Source organism: Nycticebus coucang, chromosome 1, assembly GCF_027406575.1.
Source record: "Nycticebus coucang isolate mNycCou1 chromosome 1, mNycCou1.pri, whole genome shotgun sequence".
Lineage (NCBI taxonomy): Eukaryota > Metazoa > Chordata > Mammalia > Primates > Lorisidae > Nycticebus > Nycticebus coucang.
Window position 1 is genome coordinate 127,523,602 of NC_069780.1, and position 18,756 is coordinate 127,542,357.

The following is an 18,756-nucleotide window of genomic DNA, read 5'->3' on the forward strand; positions in this document are numbered from 1 at the left end:
CACGTAAACTTGAGAATGAGATATAAAGTCTCTCTGTTTCACTTCTCCTTCACGGGAAGGGACCCTTCCCACTCCGTTTGGAAGTGCTCTAAACTTTCTCTTTGTTCTTCCTAAATAAAATGTCTCTTTGTTATACTGAAAAAAAAAAAAAAAAAAAAAAGAGCTTTAACTCTATGGACCTTCCCTTGTGAATCATTCCATCTTTTGTAACTATCTCTCTTCTCAGACTACAGGCGGCTTGGTGAAGACATTTTCTTTGTAGGTCTGTCTGCTTCACACATAGCAGGCACTCACAGGCATTTTTCTTAATAAAAACTTGCATCGCTCTAATAGAAGCTATTTGAAAGTTTCTGCAGATGCCATATATCTGGATAAAGATCATTCTTTTCACCATATTGCCAGGACGATAATTTATTTGAAATCTGTCACAAGCAGAAAATACAGCAAATAGCAGGAGAAAAGTGAGGTGGCTTAAAAATAGGGGAAAGAAGGGAAGTTTTTACTTTGCTCTTCAAATGATGTGATAGTCAGCATGAAGAAGAAACGACGGTGTGCTAAAAGTAAGACTATGCATCAAGGGATTATGGGCTCATCCAGTTAAAGCCACCCTCAGGCAACCTGAGGAAGAAACTGTAAGAGAAAAGGAATTTTAACATCAACAGTAGGTCACCAAGAAGTGGTGACAGAGCTATTATTAATGCCAACACTATCTTTTAGCCATGTTCTGACTGAAAGTTAGAATAAAATCAGGAAGAGGGTGATGCCTGTGGCTCAAGGAGTAGGGCGCCGGCCCCACACGCCGGAGGTGATGTGTTCAAACCCGGCCCTGGCCAAAAAAAACTGCAAAAATAAATAAATAATAATAATCAGGAAGAGATGAAATGCAAAGGGATAGCATTGATATCAATGGTTCCTGGTGGTGGGGAGTATGAACTATTGATTAATTTAACTATACTTCTAGAAAGTGGTTTATGCTGTGCCTTTATCCCCAGTGCCTGGCACCATAGTTACTTAATACATTTAGGCTTAATGAATGAAAGCACTGTGGCCATTTTAACGGTTTTTTTCAGCAGGAGAGTTAAGAATAATGCCATTTCAGTGATGCGTCATTTTTCACTTTATACAAATGAGACACGATCCAACCAATAGCATCAATGCTATCAAAGTGCTTTCCTACTAACAGACATCATTCTAAAAACTCTGTACAAAACAAAGCCATATAACTCTTCTGTATACATCTGTGAACTTGGATTACAACTATATTTTTACTCTTTGGTTGTGATATAAAAAGATTGTGAATATTTATTGCTGACTTAGGCCAGGCTCTGTGCTAGGAGCTCTACAAATGGTCTATAATTCAACTCTTACAACCAAAGGCGATAACAACAATTACCATGCCTCACATGCCCACCAGGTGCTGAGTATACTATCATAAGTAAGGTGGCTTCTTCAACCATGACAGCAATCAGGTAGGGTAGCTGTTGTTATCCTCATTTACAGACAAAGAAACAGAAAATCAAGATCAAAAGGTAAGAGCTAATAAGGGTCAGAACCAGGATTTGAGCCAAGGTCTGCGAATTTCCAAAGCCAGAGCACCCTTAATTACACCTCCCCGCCAGGATCCAAAGTCTAAGCCTTAAATTTCTCTTGAAAGTTGTTAAGTTAAACCAACACCTATAGATAGAGAGGAGATGCTACGTGGTGTTTGGGGGAAAGGAAGTCCTTTCTTTTAAATTCTATCTCTCTTGTAAATATTGAAGCATGAGGGTACAGCATCAGCATAAATAGATACATTTCATACTGCCTTGGACTTTACTTGTCTTCCTGGAGTTTAGATTTCCTTCAAATGTGCTCTTTCCCCAAACTTATTACATTTCTTACATGCCCAGTGCTTTTTAAACTTTTTAAACTTCCAGTCATGACATACTAATGGGCAGTAAAATCAATTTAATGTGGTGTGACCAGCATTTTAAAAAAGAAATAGGTGAAAAGCATCTGAGTGAATTATGCGCGGTGAAGCTAGGAAGTCACAGGGAAACTTCCATTACATGTCTGTCTGTGTGTGTCCTGGGTCAGAACGTAAGATGTATTTCTTAGAGTGGGATGCAATAAAAAATGTTTGAAAGTTTGATTACACAATTACACAATTAGCACTTGTTTACACACCCTGCAGTAATTTCTCAGAAATCCTAAATAACTAAGTTTGTCCTTTATTGACATAATTCAATGCTTCTTCTCTTACCGTTTTCCCTCTTTTCTCTGTCACCAGACACTCCCCTCACTCTCCCCCGACCCTCCAGGCTGCCCACTTCTGCCTTATTTCTTGGTGCTTCCTTTCTTACTGAGCTGACTCCATTCAGGGATTATTCCTCTGGGAACATAACCCTCTCTCTGGTTGCAGTATTCCCCAGCCCCTTACTTCAAGCTTCCCACATGTCCATACTGACACATTCTCCACTCATAAGAATATACCCCCAAGGCTCAGCGCCCATTGCACAGTGGTTATGGCATTGGCCACAGACACCGAAGTTGGTGGGTTCGAACCTGGCCTGGGCCATCTAAACAACATGACAACTGCAACAAAAAATAGCCAGGAGTTGTGGCGAGTGCCTGTAGTCCCAGCTACTTGGGAGGCTGAGGCAAGAGAATTGTTTGAGCCCAAGAGTTTGAGGTTGCTGCGAGCTGGGATGCCACAGCACTCTAAGTGAAATTCTGTCTCAAGAAAAAAAAAAAAAAGAATATACCCCCAAGTCAAGTTTATGTGTCTTTCCCTCTAACTCCTTCCCATCCTAACTTTCCCATGGATTTCATGGGATAACCATGTTTCAGCATCTCAGGTGGGAAACCTTACTTTTCTCTGTCTGTCCTTGTCTTTTTCTATTTAGGCCAACAAACTGTTAACTTCTGGTAGCATCTGTCAGATTTATCCCTTCTCCATTCTCTTTCCATCACACGTGGGTTGCAGGTATCGTCTCTTATTTTTCTTTTCTCCATTCCCTCTATCCTTCTGTTCTTCATTCATAATTTAATTATTCAATCAATATCTATGGAGCACTGACTGTGTTCCATGTATTATGCAGGTGCTGGGTGAACAAACAGATGTGTGCCCTGCTCTCATGGAATTTGCTCTCTAAAAATGGAAATTGCCTGTAGTCCCAGCTACTTGGGAGGCCGAGGCAAGAGGATTGCTCAAACCCAAAAGGATTGAGGTTGCTGTGAGCTAGGCTGATGCCGGGGCACTCTACTTAGGGCAACAGAGTGAGACTCTGTCTCAAAAAAATAAAAAATTATAAAACAAATAATGAGGAGGGGAGGCGGAGCAAGATGGCAGCCGAGTAACAGCTTCTTTGCATCTGGGCACCGTGAGTCTGGGGAGATAGGACTCCAGGCATCTCTGGCTGGTGGGAACTGCCTATCATCACTCCTATGAGGATACAGGGAGTCAGCGAGAGACTTCTGGACCCCAAGAGGAGGACTAAAACAGTGGAAAACCGGCAAGTGGTCGCGTGTGTTCAATCCGTCTAAACCCGCCCACAACTGTAAGTTCAGTAGCAGCGAGACTGCAAACCAGAAAGGCCTTACCTGTGAACTGTTTTGATGTCCTTGGACTTGGCACTGAGTTGAACTGCCTTGGGGAAGGCCTGAGCGGGAGTGCGGAGAACTTTGGCCGTTGTCTAGGGTCCCAGTCTGAGCCGCTGAGCCAGACGGAGCTAATAGTGTTTGGCAGTGGGTCACACGGAACCATTGTCAGTGATCTGCCCCGGCAAGCTCCGCCCTCAGGGTCGCAGAGCTAGAAACGGGTGGGAGCTGGTAACCCAGCAACCAAGTAGCCTAAGGGTGGGGTCTGAGCCGCCTTGCAGCCCTAACCCTCAGGGGAAGAGTGAGACCGGTTTTGGCACACTGGGTAAGTGGATAGCCACTTCAGCAGTGATTCCAGCGAGAAAGCTGGGAAAGCTTCTGCTCAGCAAGTTTACAAGTTCAAAGTGCCTTTTAAGTGGGCTGAAGAGAGATTTAGGGTGTCTACCTGCTGGGGTTTGAGAAATCAGCAGCCTCCAGTCGTATCAGAACTGTGACTAACATCTCATACCCCAGAAGACCACGTGTTGCCCAGACAATATTCAATAACATATACAAACTGCACTGTTTTTGGTTGTGTATTTTTTCTTTTTTTTTGTTTGAGTGTTTTTTTTTTGTTTGTTTATTTTGATGTTGTTGATGTTCTTTTGTTTTTTAATTTCAATCTTTTCCATACAGATCCCTTTTTCTTTCTCAATTTTTCTAGTTTATTTATAATTTCCCATTGCTGCCTTTTTTAATAACTACAACTTCATTTTTGCTAGTGTTTCTACCGCTATCATTTGGTTTTTCACCCAATTTTATCCCCGTAAAGTTTTCTGTTTGCTTGTTTTGGTTTGATTTATAGCATTTTTGTCTTTCCTCTCTACTTGGTGGAGGTGGGGTACTGTGTCTGATCAGGTTAGCAAAGAGCTGCTGACCTCAAGGGAACCACCCAAATGGGCACCCCCAGAAGGTGGGGTTTTTTAAGGTTGTGTCAAAGTACCCTACTGTACACCTATATTGCCCTGTCTCCCTCTTTCTGTGCCTCTCTTCTTTTTGTCAATATTCCTTATCCCCACCCCCCCTCCTTTCTCTATCTTTCTTTTTTTTCTTATCACTCGGTCCTCCTTTCTTTCATCCCTTTTTTGCTCTTCAACCTTCTCACCCTTCTGGTCCTGTAACCCTTAGTCCACAGGCACAAGAACTTAAAGAGCAAGAGGAAGTGAAAGGAAAATTAGGGCAAGGAAACAGATAAAAGAAATCACTCATGAGGAAGAATCAGCAGAAAACTCCAGGCAACATGAAGAACCAGTCCAGAACAACCCCGCCAAGGGACCATGAGGTAGCTACTGCAGAGGATTCCACCTATAAAGAAATGTTAGGAATGACAGAAAGGGAATTTAGAATACACATGTTGAAAACAATGAAAGAAATGATGGAAACAATGAAGGAAACTGCTAATAAAGTGGAAAATAACCAAAAGGAAATCCAAAAACAGAATCAAATCAGAGATGAACGATATGAAGAATATAAAAAGGATATAGCAGAGCTGAAGGAAATGAAACAGTCAATCAGGGAACTTAAAGATGCAATGGAAAGTATCAGCAACAGGTTAGACCATGCAGAAGAAAGAATTTCAGAGGTAGAAGACAAAGTTCTTGAGATAACTCAGATAGTAAAAGAGGCAGAAAAGAAGAGAGAGAAAGCAAAACGTTCACTGTCAGAATTATGGGACTTTATGAAGCGTTCCAACATACGAGTTATAGGAATTCCAGAAGGGGAAGAAGAATGCCCCAGAGGAATGGAAGCCATACTAGAGAATATTATAAAAGAAAATTTCCCAAACATCACCAAAGATTCTGACACACTGCTTTCAGAGGGATATTGGACCCCGGGTCGCCTCAACTCTAACCGAGCTTCTCCAAGACACATTGTGATGAACCTGTCCAAAGTCAAGACAAAAGAAAAGATTCTGCAAGCTGCCAGGAGTAAGCGCCAGTTGACCTACAGGGGCAAATCCATCAGAGTGACCGCAGACTTCTCTAATGAAACTTTCCAAACAAGAAGACAATGGTCATCTATCTTTAATCTACTTAAACAGAACAATTTCCAGCCCAGAATTCTGTACCCTGCTAAGCTAAGCTTCAAAATTGACGGAGAAATCAAATCATTTACAGATATACAAACATTGAGGAAATTCGCCACAACAAGACCAGCTCTACAGGAAATACTTCAATCTGTTCTGCACACTGACCACCACAATGGATCAGCAGCAAAGTAAGAACTCAGAAATCAAAGGACAGAACCTAACCTCCACACTGATGCAAAAGATAAAACTAAGCAATGGGCTCTCACCAAATAAGACGAATAGAATACTACCACACTTATCAATTATCTCCATAAATGTTAATGGCTTGAATTCCCCACTGAAGAGACATAGATTGGCTGACTGGATTAAAAAACACAAGCCATCCATTTGCTGTCTGCAAGAAACACACCTGGCTTCAAAAGACAAATTAAAGCTCCGAGTCAAGGGTTGGAAGACAATTTTTCAGGCAAATGGAATTCAGAAGAAAAGAGGAGTTGCAATCTTATTTTCAGATACATGTGGATTTAAAGCAACTAAAGTCAAAAAAGACAAAGATGGTCACTTTATATTGGTCAAGGGAAAACTACAACAAGAAGACATTTCAATTCTAAATATTTATGCACCCAATTTAAATGCTCCCAGATTCTTGAAGCAGACCTTACTCAGTCTGAGCAATATGATATCTGATAATACCATCATAACAGGGGACTTTAACACTCCTCTTACAGAGCTGGACAGATCCTCTAAACAGAAATTAAACAAAGATATAAGAGATTTAAATGAGACCCTAGAACAACTATGCTTGATAGACGCATATAGAACACTCCACCCCAAAGATAAAGAATATACATTCTTCTCATCACCCCATGGAACATTCTCCAAAATTGATCATATCGTGGGACACAAAACAAATATCAACGGAATCAAAAGAATTGAAATTTTACCTTGTATCTTTTCAGACCATAATGCACTAAAGGTGGAACTCAACTCTAACAAAAATGCTCGACCCCACCCAAAGGCATGGAAATTAAACAATCTTCTGTTGAATAACAGATGGGTGCAGGAAGAAATAAAACAGGAAATCATTAACTTCCTTGAGCATAACAACAATGAAGACACAAGCTACCAAAACCTGTGGGATACTGCAAAAGCAGTTTTGAGAGTAAAATTCATCGCTTTAGATGCCTACATTCAAAAAACAGAAAGAGAGCACATCAACAATCTCAAAAGAGATCTTATGGAATTGGAAAAAGAAGAATAATCTAAGCCTAAACTCAGTAGAAGAAAAGAAATATCCAAAATCAAATCAGAGATCAATGAAATTGAAAACAAAAGAATCATTCAGAAAATTAATGTAACAAGGAGTTGGTTTTCTGAAAAAATAAATAAAATAGATAAACCTTTGGCCAGACTAACTAGAAATAGAAAGTAAAATCTCTAGTAACCTCAATCAGAAACGATAAAGGGGAAATAACAACTGATCCCACAGAGATACAAGAGATCATCTCTGAATACTACCAGAAACTCTATGCCCAGAAATTTGACAATGTGAAGGAAATGGATCAATATTTGGAATCACACCCTCTCCCTAGACTTAGCCAGGAAGAAATAGACCTCCTGAACAGACCAATTTCAAGCACTGAGATCAAAGAAACAATAAAAAAGCTTCCAACTAAAAAATGCCCTGGTCCAGATGGCTTCACTCCAGAATGCTATCAAACCTTCAAGGAAGAGCTTATTCCTGTACTGCAGAAATTATTCCAAAAAACTGAGGAAGAAGGAATCTTCCCCAACACATTCTATGAAGCAAACATCACCCTGATACCAAAGCCAGGAAAAGACCCAAACAAAAAGGAGAATTTCAGACCAATCTCACTCATGAATATAGATGGAAAAATTCTCAACAAAATCCTAGCCAATAGATTACAGCTTATCATCAAAAAAGTCATTCATCATGATCAAGTAGGCTTCATCCCAGGGATGCAAGGCTGGTTTAACATACGCAAGTCCATAAACGTTATCCACCATATTAACAGAGGCAAAAATAAAGATCACATGATCCTCTCAATAGATGCAGAAAAAGCATTTGATAAAATCCAGCATCCTTTTCTAATTAGAACACTGAAGAGTATAGGCATAGGTGGCACATTTCTAAAACTGATTGAAGCTATCTATGACAAACCCACAGCCAATATTTTACTGAATGGAATAAAATTGAAAGCTTTTCCTCTTAGAACGGGAACCAGACAAGGTTGTCCTCTGTCACCTTTACTATTCAACATAGTGCTGGAAGTTCTAGCCAATACAATTAGGCAAGACAAGGAAATCAAGGGAATCCAAATGGGAGCAGAGGAGGTCAAACTCTCCCTCTTTGCTGACGACATGATCTTATACTTAGAGAACCCCAAAGACTCAACCACAAGACTCCTAGAAGTCATCAAAAATACAGTAATGTTTCAGGATATAAAATCAATGTCCACAAGTCAGTAGCCTTTGTATACACCAATAACAGTCAAGATGAGAAGCTAATTAAGGACACAACTCCCTTCACCATAGTTTCAAAGAAAATGAAATACCTAGGAATATACCTAACGAAGGAGGTGAAGGACCTCTATAAAGAAAACTATGAACTCCTCAGAAAGGAAATAGCAGAGGATATTAACAAATGGAAGAACATACCATGCTCATGGATGGGAAGAATCAACATTGTTAAAATGTCTATACTTCCCAAAGCAATCTACCTATTCAATGCCATTCCTATCAAAGTACCTACATCGTACTTTCAAGATTTGGAAAAAATGATTCTGCGTTTTGTATGGAACCGGAAAAAACCCCGTATAGCTAAGGCAGTTCTCTGTAACAAAAATAAAGCTGGGGGCATCAGCATACCAGGTTTTAGTCTGTACTACAAAGCCATAGTGCTCAAGACAGCATGGTACTGGCACAAAAACAGAGACATAGACACTTGGAATCGAATTGAACACCAAGAAATGAAACTAACATCTTCCAACCACCTAATCTTCGATAAACCAAACAAGAACTTACCTTGGGGGAAAGACTCCCTATTCAATAAATGGTGTTGGGAGAATTGGATGTCTACATGTAAAAGACGGAAACTGGACCCACACCTTTCCCCACTCACAAAAATTGATTCAAGATGGATAAAGGACTGAAATTTAAGGCATGAAACAATAAAAATCCTCAAAGAAAGCATAGGAAAAACACTGGAAGATATTGGCCTGGGGAAAGACTTCATGAAGAAGACTGCCATGGCAATTGCAACAACAAGAAAAATAAACAAATGGGACTTCATTAAACTGAAAAGCTTCTGTACTGCTAAGGAGACAATAACTAAAGCAAAGAGACAACCCACACAATGGGAAAGGATATTTGCATATTTTCAATCAGACAAAAGCTTGATAACCAGGATCTATAGAGAACTCAAATTAATCCACATGAAAAAAGCCAACAATCCCTTATATCAATGGGCAAGAGACATGAATAGAACTTTCTCTAAAGACGACAGACGAATGGCTAACAAACACATGAAAAAATGTTCATCATCTCTATATATTAGAGAAATGCAAATCAAAACATCCCTGAGATATCATCTAACCCCAGTGAGAATGGCCCACATCACAAAATCTCAAAACTGCAGATGCTGGCGTGGATGTGGAGAGAAGGGAACACTTTTACACTGCTGGTGGGACTGCAAACTAGTACAACCTTTCTGGAAGGAAGTATGGAGAAACCTCAAAGCACTCAACCTAGACCTCCCATTCGATCCTGCAATCCCATTACTGGGCATCTACCCAGAAGGAAAAAAATCCTTTTATCATAAGGACACTTGTACTGGACTGTTTATTGCAGCTCAATTTACAATCGCCAAAATGTGGAAACAGCCTAAATGCCCACCAACCCAGGAATGGATTAACAAGCTGTGGTATATGTATACCATGGAATACTATTCAGCAATTAAAAAAAATGGAGACTTTACATCCTTCGTATTAACCTGGATGGACGTGGAAGACATTATTCTTAGTAAAGCATCACAAGAATGGAGAAGCATGAATCCTATGTACTCAATCTTGATATGAGGACAATTAATGACAATTAAGGTTATGGGGGGGAAGCAGAAAGAGGGATGGAGGGAGGGGGGTGGGGCCTTAGTGTGTGTCACACTTTATGGGGGCAAGACATGATTGCAAGAGGGACTTTACCTAACAATTGCAATCAGTGTAACTGGCTTATTGTACCCTGAATGAATCCCCAACAATAAAAAAAATAATAAATAAACAAATAATGAGGAAATAACCTTCAAACAATACAACATAAAACCTGTAAAATTTAAAGTTCTGGAAATGAGCAAGATGTCTGGTCTCTTCCAGAATAATCATCCTAAATATCTCTTTAACTTGTTACTGCTCCAGTGCAAGTACTTCTAATATCTGCCTCATGCCTGCAAGACCAAGTCTGGAATATTTTCCTGGACAAGAAGAGTTTAATTACCTTGTCAAGGTCACACATCTGGTAAAGTGAGAACACAGGTCAATGCAGACAAGCAGGAAATTCGCATGTTTGCTGCCTGCACATCGTGGCAACAGGGTTCGCTGAGACTATGAATTGATTTCTACTCCTTGGGAGATGGTCTAGAATCACAGTTACCATTATGGAAGCTGAACAGGGTAGAATAGCATAGCACATCTGGTGTAGCAACCTCCTGGCATGTTCAACTGCTTCCACTTTAATGCAGTATCACTTAGCAATCTTTTGTTATAGAGGACAGAAAACTCAGCTCGAACTGTCAGAGTAAAAAGTTAGTTCTATTTCACTCATCTGGAGCTAGTTCTAGACTCAGATCCCATTTGATTCAGAAGCTCATGGCATCATCTCTGTCTATTCGTCTTCCAAGCTTCTCACTTCGTAGCAAAAATAGGAAAGTCCACATTCACCTTACAAGCTCGCTCTGTCCCATCCAGAGGATGAGGGGCGTTCTTCTTGGTAAATTCCACTGGAGAGAGGGGAAGTTTCTATCACAGAACCCCCAAACAAATCCTTGCTTTTTACTGACAAACGACACGACGTGCCTTCCATGAACTCACGGCCCCCCATGGTAGGGGCAGGGTGGGGACGCCCCCACCTAAGAACATGGCTGGAAGGCGAAGAGGCCGTTTCTCAGGTGCCATTGGTAGGATGCTAAGGAGGCAATGAGTTGACTTGGCAGGATTTTTGATTTGTTTTTATATCTTTACCTTTTTATAAGTGTGTCTTTATCCTTCAGTTCTTAAATTCTTCTCCTCACTCAGATTAACCTGAGATTTTCTCTAAATGCAATTAACTGTAACAGTTAAAAAAAAAAACAACACATCCTTGTAGACTGAGGAAAAGAAGTTCAGCAAATCTATCATTATTTGTGATGAAAAATACATGCAGAATGGTAAAATTTTTTTGCATTCATCTAAGAAAATCAGTATCGAAGACTGTCAAATAAATTGTTTTTTAATAGATTGTTGTTAAAATGTATGCTGTTTAGATTCTTCAAGGAATAATTTCATATTGAGTTTAAAATAAAACATATTGAAAACCTTCATAGATTATTTCTTTTAATTCTCACAATTCCGTAGAACATTTTCCATGTTTTCCAAATGAGGAAACAGAGGTTCAGAAAGGGTAACAGACACCTAAGGTCCCAGATGTTTTACCATCGGAGCCAGGATTTATGGCCAGATTAGTGGCTCTAAAATGCAGACTGTGCCCACGGAAACATGCCACCCACATGTCTGTTCACAGGGGCAGCATCGCGTTCAGCTCCCCACCATGACCATCAGCAGCTTCCATGCCGGGGTAGAAACGCAACAAGAACATACTGCCAGGATGAGGGTGAGGGTGACTTCTGCCAAAGGAGAATGGGGGCGTTTCAGGGCTAGACGAGAAATGAAGCCACACTGTGAGCAAGCTGAAATGACTAAATGACTTCCAGAAAACTGGCCGGGACGAGAAGGAAAGAGACAGGTTAGAAACAGAAAGGGGACGACAGATTTGTGGGACACGAGAGCATGAACTGGTTAGAAAGCTAAAACATGGCAATCTTTTTAAAAATTTAAGAAATATAATACTCCTGGGCAACAAAATCAGTATTACTCAGAAAGGCCTTAGAAAATACAGGGAATGCTCTAGAAATGGTTAATGGGAAGAACACTAAAAAAAAAAAGAAAAGAAAAGCCAAACAAGGAACAAACTTTAAATTTCCCAATCATTTTCTGATCTAAAAAAGGAAGGAAGGGGCAGCCCCTGTGGCTCAAAGGAGTAGGGTGTCAGCCCCATGTAGCAGAGGTGGTGGGTTCAAACCTGGCCCCGGCCAAAAACTGCAGAAAAAAAAAAAAAAAAGGAAGGGAAGAAGGTTTTTCTGTACAGTAGTTTGAATTTCCTGATGGGCACCCGCAGCCTACTCTGGGTAAGCTGTGACATACAAGCCTGATGTGGAACGTTATTCACACCCTTGGCATTAGGTAAACCCTCCCCACAAACCAAAATAATAATAAGTTCTAAAACCCTTCTAAACTTCTTTCCAAAAAATCCTACACACATATCTGGAAATGCTTTTCTGTGGGACTGGGCCCAGAGGAGTGAGTGGCAGCTTCTTATCGGAGAGGGTGTGTTGAAAGTGTATTTGCAGCTGTCAGTGGGCACACACCCGGGGATCCGAGGTCGGGGCAGGGAGATGGAATGAGTTCAGAGAGTTTGAGGAGGCCAGAGCGGAGAATTTTAGACATGGCCAGGAAGGAAGGCTGAAGCAGGCCATTCTCTCCTCCTCAGTTGTTAATGTATAAGAATTTATACAAAAATGTTTTAATGTCTAAAAATGGCAGGTTTAACCATTAGAAAATGAAACATACCTTGGGCCAGAGTATGGGAGCCATACAGCCCAAAGCCATCCCATCTCAGACAGACATAGAATGTTCTCTGAATGTCTTTGTGCCAAGATAGGACTTGGCACAGTACCCCACATTCTACTAGAGGAAGTCAGAATTAATAAATCATAAATCATGTCAGCAGTATTATCACCTGTCAGCATATAAATTAATTCAAATATTGAAAATGAGAAGGGTGAATAGACTCATGTGACAGAAAGGGGGCATTAGCTGGATCAGGGTGGGGAAAGCTTTTCTAAGGAGGGGACACAGAGTCAGGATGTGAACGATGAGAAGGAGGTTGCCGTGTGCAGACCCGGGGAAGTGTCAGGCAGAACGAACAGTCAATGAAAAGGCTGGGACAGCTGAGCCTGACTGAGGGACGGAAAGCAGACCAATGTGGCTGGATTTCAGTGAAAAGGGAGAGGAAGTTGGAAAGCAGGTAGAGTCACCAGGCATCTTCTAAGCCAAGGTAAAATGCTGAATTTCACTTTCTGGTATCGGGAAGCCAACAGAGGGTTTTGGGGGAGGGGAATGGCAGGATCTGATTTACATGTTGGAAAGGTGACGCTGGCTGCCATGTGCAGTTTGGGGGGAGGAGAAACCAGGAGTGAGGAGGTGATCCCAGTGATGCCGGATGGACAAAGGTTGTGGCAGCAGATGGCAAGAACTGTTGGAGATGGGAGGATTAAGATATGCTGAACAATCTGACCTGGATGTCTACACTGAGTTGAACACTGTTCCCCTAAAATTCACATCCAATCAGAATCCACAAGTGTGACCTTATTTGGAAATAGGGTCTTTGCATATGTGACCAATTTAAGATGTCAAACTGGACTAGGGTGAGTTTTAAATCCAATGACTGGTGGTGTTACAAGAGGGAAATTTGAACACACTCAGCAGGGAGCAGGCCACGGGATGGTGGCTGCAGAGATTAGAGTCTGGGGACGAGGAAACCCCAGGATTGCCAGCAGACACCAGAAGCTCGGAGAGGCAAGGCAGGATTCTCCCCTGGAACCTGCTTTCTCCCAGGAAAGCATTGCCCTGCTGACTACAGAATAGTGAGAGAATAAGTTTTTATAGTTTTTAGCCTCCTGGATTAAGGCAATTTGTTACAGCAGCCCTAAGAAACTAGATGTGAGGGAAGATGAGGAGTCAGGAATGGTTCCACTGCCTGGGGGCCAAGCAGCTGGCCAGATAACAATGCCATTTCCTGAAACGGGGCAAGGGTAGGTTTCGGGGAGAAAATCAAGAGTTTGGTTTTAGATACAGTAAGCGTGAGAAGTCTTTCAGACAAGTAAGTGGCACCATTATGTCTAATGGTGCAATTAAACATAACAGCCTGAAGTTCAATTAGAAAGGTCAGGCTGGAAATGTAAATTGAAAGTGTCCAGCATTTCAATGACGAGCTTGATTTGCAAGAGAGCGCAGACAGGGAAACAGGCCAGACAGTGCCCCGCAACCCCACAACCTGGAAAGAGTCCGTCACAGAGGAGCTAGCAAAGGAAACCAAAAGGGGAGGAGAGCAAGGTGAAAGGAGAACCAGGCCCACGTGGTCCCGTGGGGGCCAAGAGAAATGCTTCAACCAGGAGAATGGGGATAGCTGCGTCAAACGCTGCTGAGAGGCTGAGTGAGACGCTGGCTTTGGAAGGTGCTGGTCACTGGTGACCCGCAGCAGGGTCATTTCAAGAGTGGTAAAGGAAAGGGGGAAAGAAGTAGAGGTTGAGGGGCAAAGGAGGTGACGAAGCAGACACACTGACAACGGACCACTTATTCAAGACATTTTGCTTTGAAAACAAGCAGAGAAATGGAGCCCTAGCTGGTAAAACGGGTGATGCTAAGACAAGTCAGAATGCTGCAGGGATGGCTGAGCAAGAAACTGCAGGAAACTGGGAGAACAGCCCTTGAGGTGAAAAGGGGTGGGATGGGGGAAAAGGTGGGGTTGGCCAAGAGCAGCGCAGGGGTGATTCTTCCAGAGCCTCTGGGAGAAGGCAGAGGATCAGATGATAAGCCCAAGTGCCGAAGGCAGGGGCAGTCAGTGCGGGGAAGAGGTCGTCCTTGACTGTCTGTATCTGTTTTCATTGTAAAGTTGAGACAAGATCATCAGCTGAAACGTGGTCCCAGAGCACAGGGACATGACTGCTACAACCGTCTGGAGGGCAGAAGACCCCTCTGAGATCCACTGTCATAAAGGAAGTCCTGGCGGTATAGCTCTCAGATTCTCTCCAGAGAACAGCCCCACTGTGTCTGAATGCCAAGTCCCTCTGATCCCATCTCTGTTCAGTTACAGTTTTGTTTCGATTTTGGTCTTCCACTCTCAGCATCTTTGATCCTTCAGAACTTACAAGGGGAGGCAGCTGCTTTTCCTCATGTGCCCTGGAGACGCCCACAGAGAGGAGGGGCTGAGGGTCAGAACGAAGGCGCTGGTGCGTGCAGCTGCTCCTGGGGCTTTTTGTTTTAAATTCTGTGCCCTTCTCTGAAACTTACAGAAAGCCCAGTAAGAATACCATGACCATCCATCGATTATGTACTGAAGCACGCGCTTAAACTTGTCCAGGATTTCAGACAGACTCTGACCAGCTTGCTGTGTAATTCTACTCAAGTGAATCAGTTTAACCATAAATGACTCCCGAGAGATGATTCCAAATTTTAAAGATCTCTTCGTTTTGCATTTTCTCTTGCTCACGTCCATACTGGCAATGCTATTCTAGCCCTCCCATGAGGCTGCTTTGGGCCGAGGACAACAGAGGGCTATTGCCACCACCTGGATAAATGGCTGCTGCATGTATGTATGTATTCCGGTGAGTTCTCTACGAGGTTAAGTAAGGCTTTCTGCTGGGAAGTCAGGACCTGTGCATCCTGGATCCCTTACCCCAACAGCTGAGGATCCTTCGCTTTGCCCACTGAGGGCAGTGTGAGCCCCCAAGAGTGCAAACAGCTACGTGCAGTAATGCTGTCACTCCCCACTGCCAGGCCACTCCATTCCTTCATGATGAACATCCCTGGCCCCTTATGACTTACAGATTCAATTCACCACGTGAGGTAGATCGGGAGAAACCCTTCCTTCAAGATCTTGCTACAATTTCCTCGTCACTCTCTTCCTTCACCTCTGGGAAGAGCCACAATATGAAGTGGAAAGAAGATCTTGGTGTGGACTGGGAATTTTTTAACTGGCTTATCTCGAGTGGCCTCAGAAGAGTCCCATCACCCCTCAGTTTGCAGTTTCCTCCCTGATTACAAAAGAAGCTTACCCAGATGCCTCTGAGGTCCTTTCCCCAATGTCCCCTTGCACCACCATGCATCTGATACCCTCCCTTCTTGATGGCATCAATCATGGCCCCACCCTTCCTTTGACAACTCCTCTCTGAGGATCCCTCCCATCTGCTTGTGAAAGGCCCTCGTCAACACTGCCACCCTCACCTGTGACAATGCAGGCTGTGTCTCTCCTGCTTCTGTTAGGCATCCTTAGAGTGTCTGCAAGCAGACAGCTTCTAGGCAGGAGAAGAAAGGTGTCTGATCTCTTGCCCTAAGAACCCCCTGGTACTTTGGTCTGGGTGCTTCTTAGTAACGCTGAGTGATTCCAATTCCACACCCCTAGGGGCATACATGACTTTATGGGTGGCCCCCTGAGTGGAAATAGACCACAACTCCACCTCGTTTCTTTGGGGTTCAATGACACTGAGATGTATCCAGTGGACCTGTGTGGCCCACAACTAGGCCAGACTGTAGGAAAGGATGTGAGGCCTCCTGAGACTCAAGTCCCCAGAAGCAAAGAACAGTTTGGACGCTGCCTTGGAATTCTTGAAATTGGGGAAGCATGTGGGCTGGGCAAATTATCAGGGATGTACACCAGCCCCAGAGGTGGTCATAGAGAGAGTGGGCTTCACAGAAGCATCTCTGAAGACTGGCCAAAGCTTCAGCAGTGGCTGTGGAGGCGTACAGGACCAGCGGTGATGTACTTAGGCCATGACATCTGGCCCGGAGAAGTAACCACAGGGCAGGCAAAGTCAGGAAACAACAGTATCAGGAATTCTGGGAAATATTCTCAAGGAATTCTTTGAAAGATGGACATTTTGATAATGGCCCATAATGATTACAAAGCTGGGGAAGCAGTTATAAATTATTGTGCTTCTGGGCGGCACCTGTGGCTCAGTCGGTAAGGCGCCAGCCCCATATACCGAGGGTGGCGGGTTCAAGCCCGGCCCCTGCTAAACTGCAACCAAAAAATAGCTGGGCGTTGTGGCGGGCGCCTGTAGTCCCAGCTACTCGGGAGGCTGAGGCAAGAGAATCGCTTAAGCCCAGGAGTTGGAGGTTGCTGTGAGCTGTGTGAGGCCACGGCACTCTACCAAGGGCCATAAAGTGAGACTCTGTCTCTACAAAAAAAAAAAAAAAAAAAAAAATGATTGTGCTTCAAGTATTGAAAAAATCAGGCCTCACTTTGCCATCCAATGCTACAGTCCTAGGACACTGAGGTATATCCAGACATCCTTTCAACACAGTGTCCACACGTCGTAGGTACTCAGTCAAACTGTTCAGTTGTTTTTATTTTTTTAAATCCAAGATTTTTTTAATACACCTTTATCATTGGTGGATAAATAAACTGACGCAGACTGGTTCCATTTATTGGAAGACCTTATATTACTATTTCCTGAGTCAGGAGTTTCCTGAACCTTCCTGCTTTGGAATTTACCACACATCTCCTCCCATCCCTCCTCCCAGGGTCTGTAACCACAAGACTTGAGGTATTGTGAAGTACTTTCAGTCTAGCAACTGAGGACTCAGAAGAGAGGCTCGTATACAGTTGTGAAAACTTAGGTCCCAGGAGAACGCCCTCCATGCAAGGGCAGGGTGCGCTGAGCCCCACTGTTGGAGCACCCTCCACCCTTGCTGCTGGGGGTGGGGGGATGCTGGCCTCCCACATCTCCACAGAGTATTACAGACAAGGTCTATTTGTATTATTTCAATGGAAAATGGGTTCTCAATGTTCCATGCTCAATGTTGAAAATTTCCAGCCCATTTACTAAAAACTCAAAACAGATTTGAGAGCCTCAAAGTTCCCCTTTTGTCCTGGCTGGACACCTTTACCTCACCTATATAGGACTTTAATTACTATAGGGGAATTTCATCATTCTTTCCTCCAGAATCCATACTTTGTTGATCACGCCAACACTTACAAATTGGTACACAACTTCCAGAAGGCCCCAGAAGCTCCCCAAGAATCCCATTCCCTACGTCAGTGTTACCATCACTATTCATTAGGTTAGAGAAAGCCCTCTTTTAAAACCACACATTCTGAAAGCACTGTCTATTTAACTTCCCAAGAAATGATTCAATAGTCTAGAAATGGTTCAATAGTCTACCAGACACTTGTACAAAAATATTTTCTATCAAATCAAATTAAGTCAACATATTTGGTTAATATAAATACGAATTAATGAACTATTTTAATTCCTAAACTTCATGAAAGTTGACCTTTTTTTTTTTTCCATCCAACTTGGTTCAATTTTAAGGGCAGAGACCTTAGTAACCACAATGACTAAGTATCATTTTGGTTAGAAAAATAATTTTCCAAAAGTAAACTAACCTCTTAGACTTGAGGTCCCACGGAAAGGCTATAAACTAAGTATACTGACCCCACCCAGTGATGTGCAAGTAGCTCAAAAAATGCCCTGTCTTGAAGAAATGAAGATGGCCTTTGCACTCTTCTCTCAAATTCAAGCCAGCAACTCTGTCTTATGCTTTAGAACTGCAGCCCGCGGACCACATGAGGCAGTATGATTGTATTTGTTCCCGTTTTGTTTTTTTTACTTCAAAATAAGAAATGTGCAGTGTGCATAGGAATTTGTTCATAGTTTTTTTTTTTTTAACTATAGTCCGGCCCTCCAATGGTCCGAGGGACAGTGAACTAGCCCCCTGTTTAAAAAGTTTGAGGACCCTTGCTTTAGAGAGAAGAGACCTCTGGGTGAAAAGGCCTCAGAAATACATTGAAAGCATCACTTTCGGAATTCAAACACTATGATTATTACTATTTTATAGCTAACATCATTCAGTACTTACATATGTCAGGGACTAAGCTCACTCAAGCTTTACAGCAATCTTATAAGTTATCCTCGTTTTATAGAACATAGAACAACACAACAATAATACTTACCTAGTGCTTATTGTATGCCAGGTGCTGTTCTAAGTAATTTACACATA

The 18,756-nt window shown here is 42.5% G+C and overlaps 2 protein-coding genes across 4 annotated transcripts in view; both read right to left on the reverse strand.

Moving 5' to 3' along the window:
• Positions 1–3,724, reverse strand: part of CKMT2 (creatine kinase, mitochondrial 2) — a 118,000-nt gene extending 114,276 nt beyond the window's left edge. The window contains exon 1 of one of the 2 annotated variants that reach the window (XM_053587404.1): positions 3,583–3,724. The gene's annotated coding sequence lies outside the window, so the exon portion shown is untranslated. The remainder of the gene's footprint in view (positions 1–3,582) is intronic. The other variant, XM_053587396.1, reaches the window with a different exon arrangement.
• The window catches only part of RASGRF2 (Ras protein specific guanine nucleotide releasing factor 2), a 274,601-nt gene that overhangs the window by 62,469 nt on the left and 193,376 nt on the right, over positions 1–18,756 (reverse strand). The window lies entirely within an intron of this gene.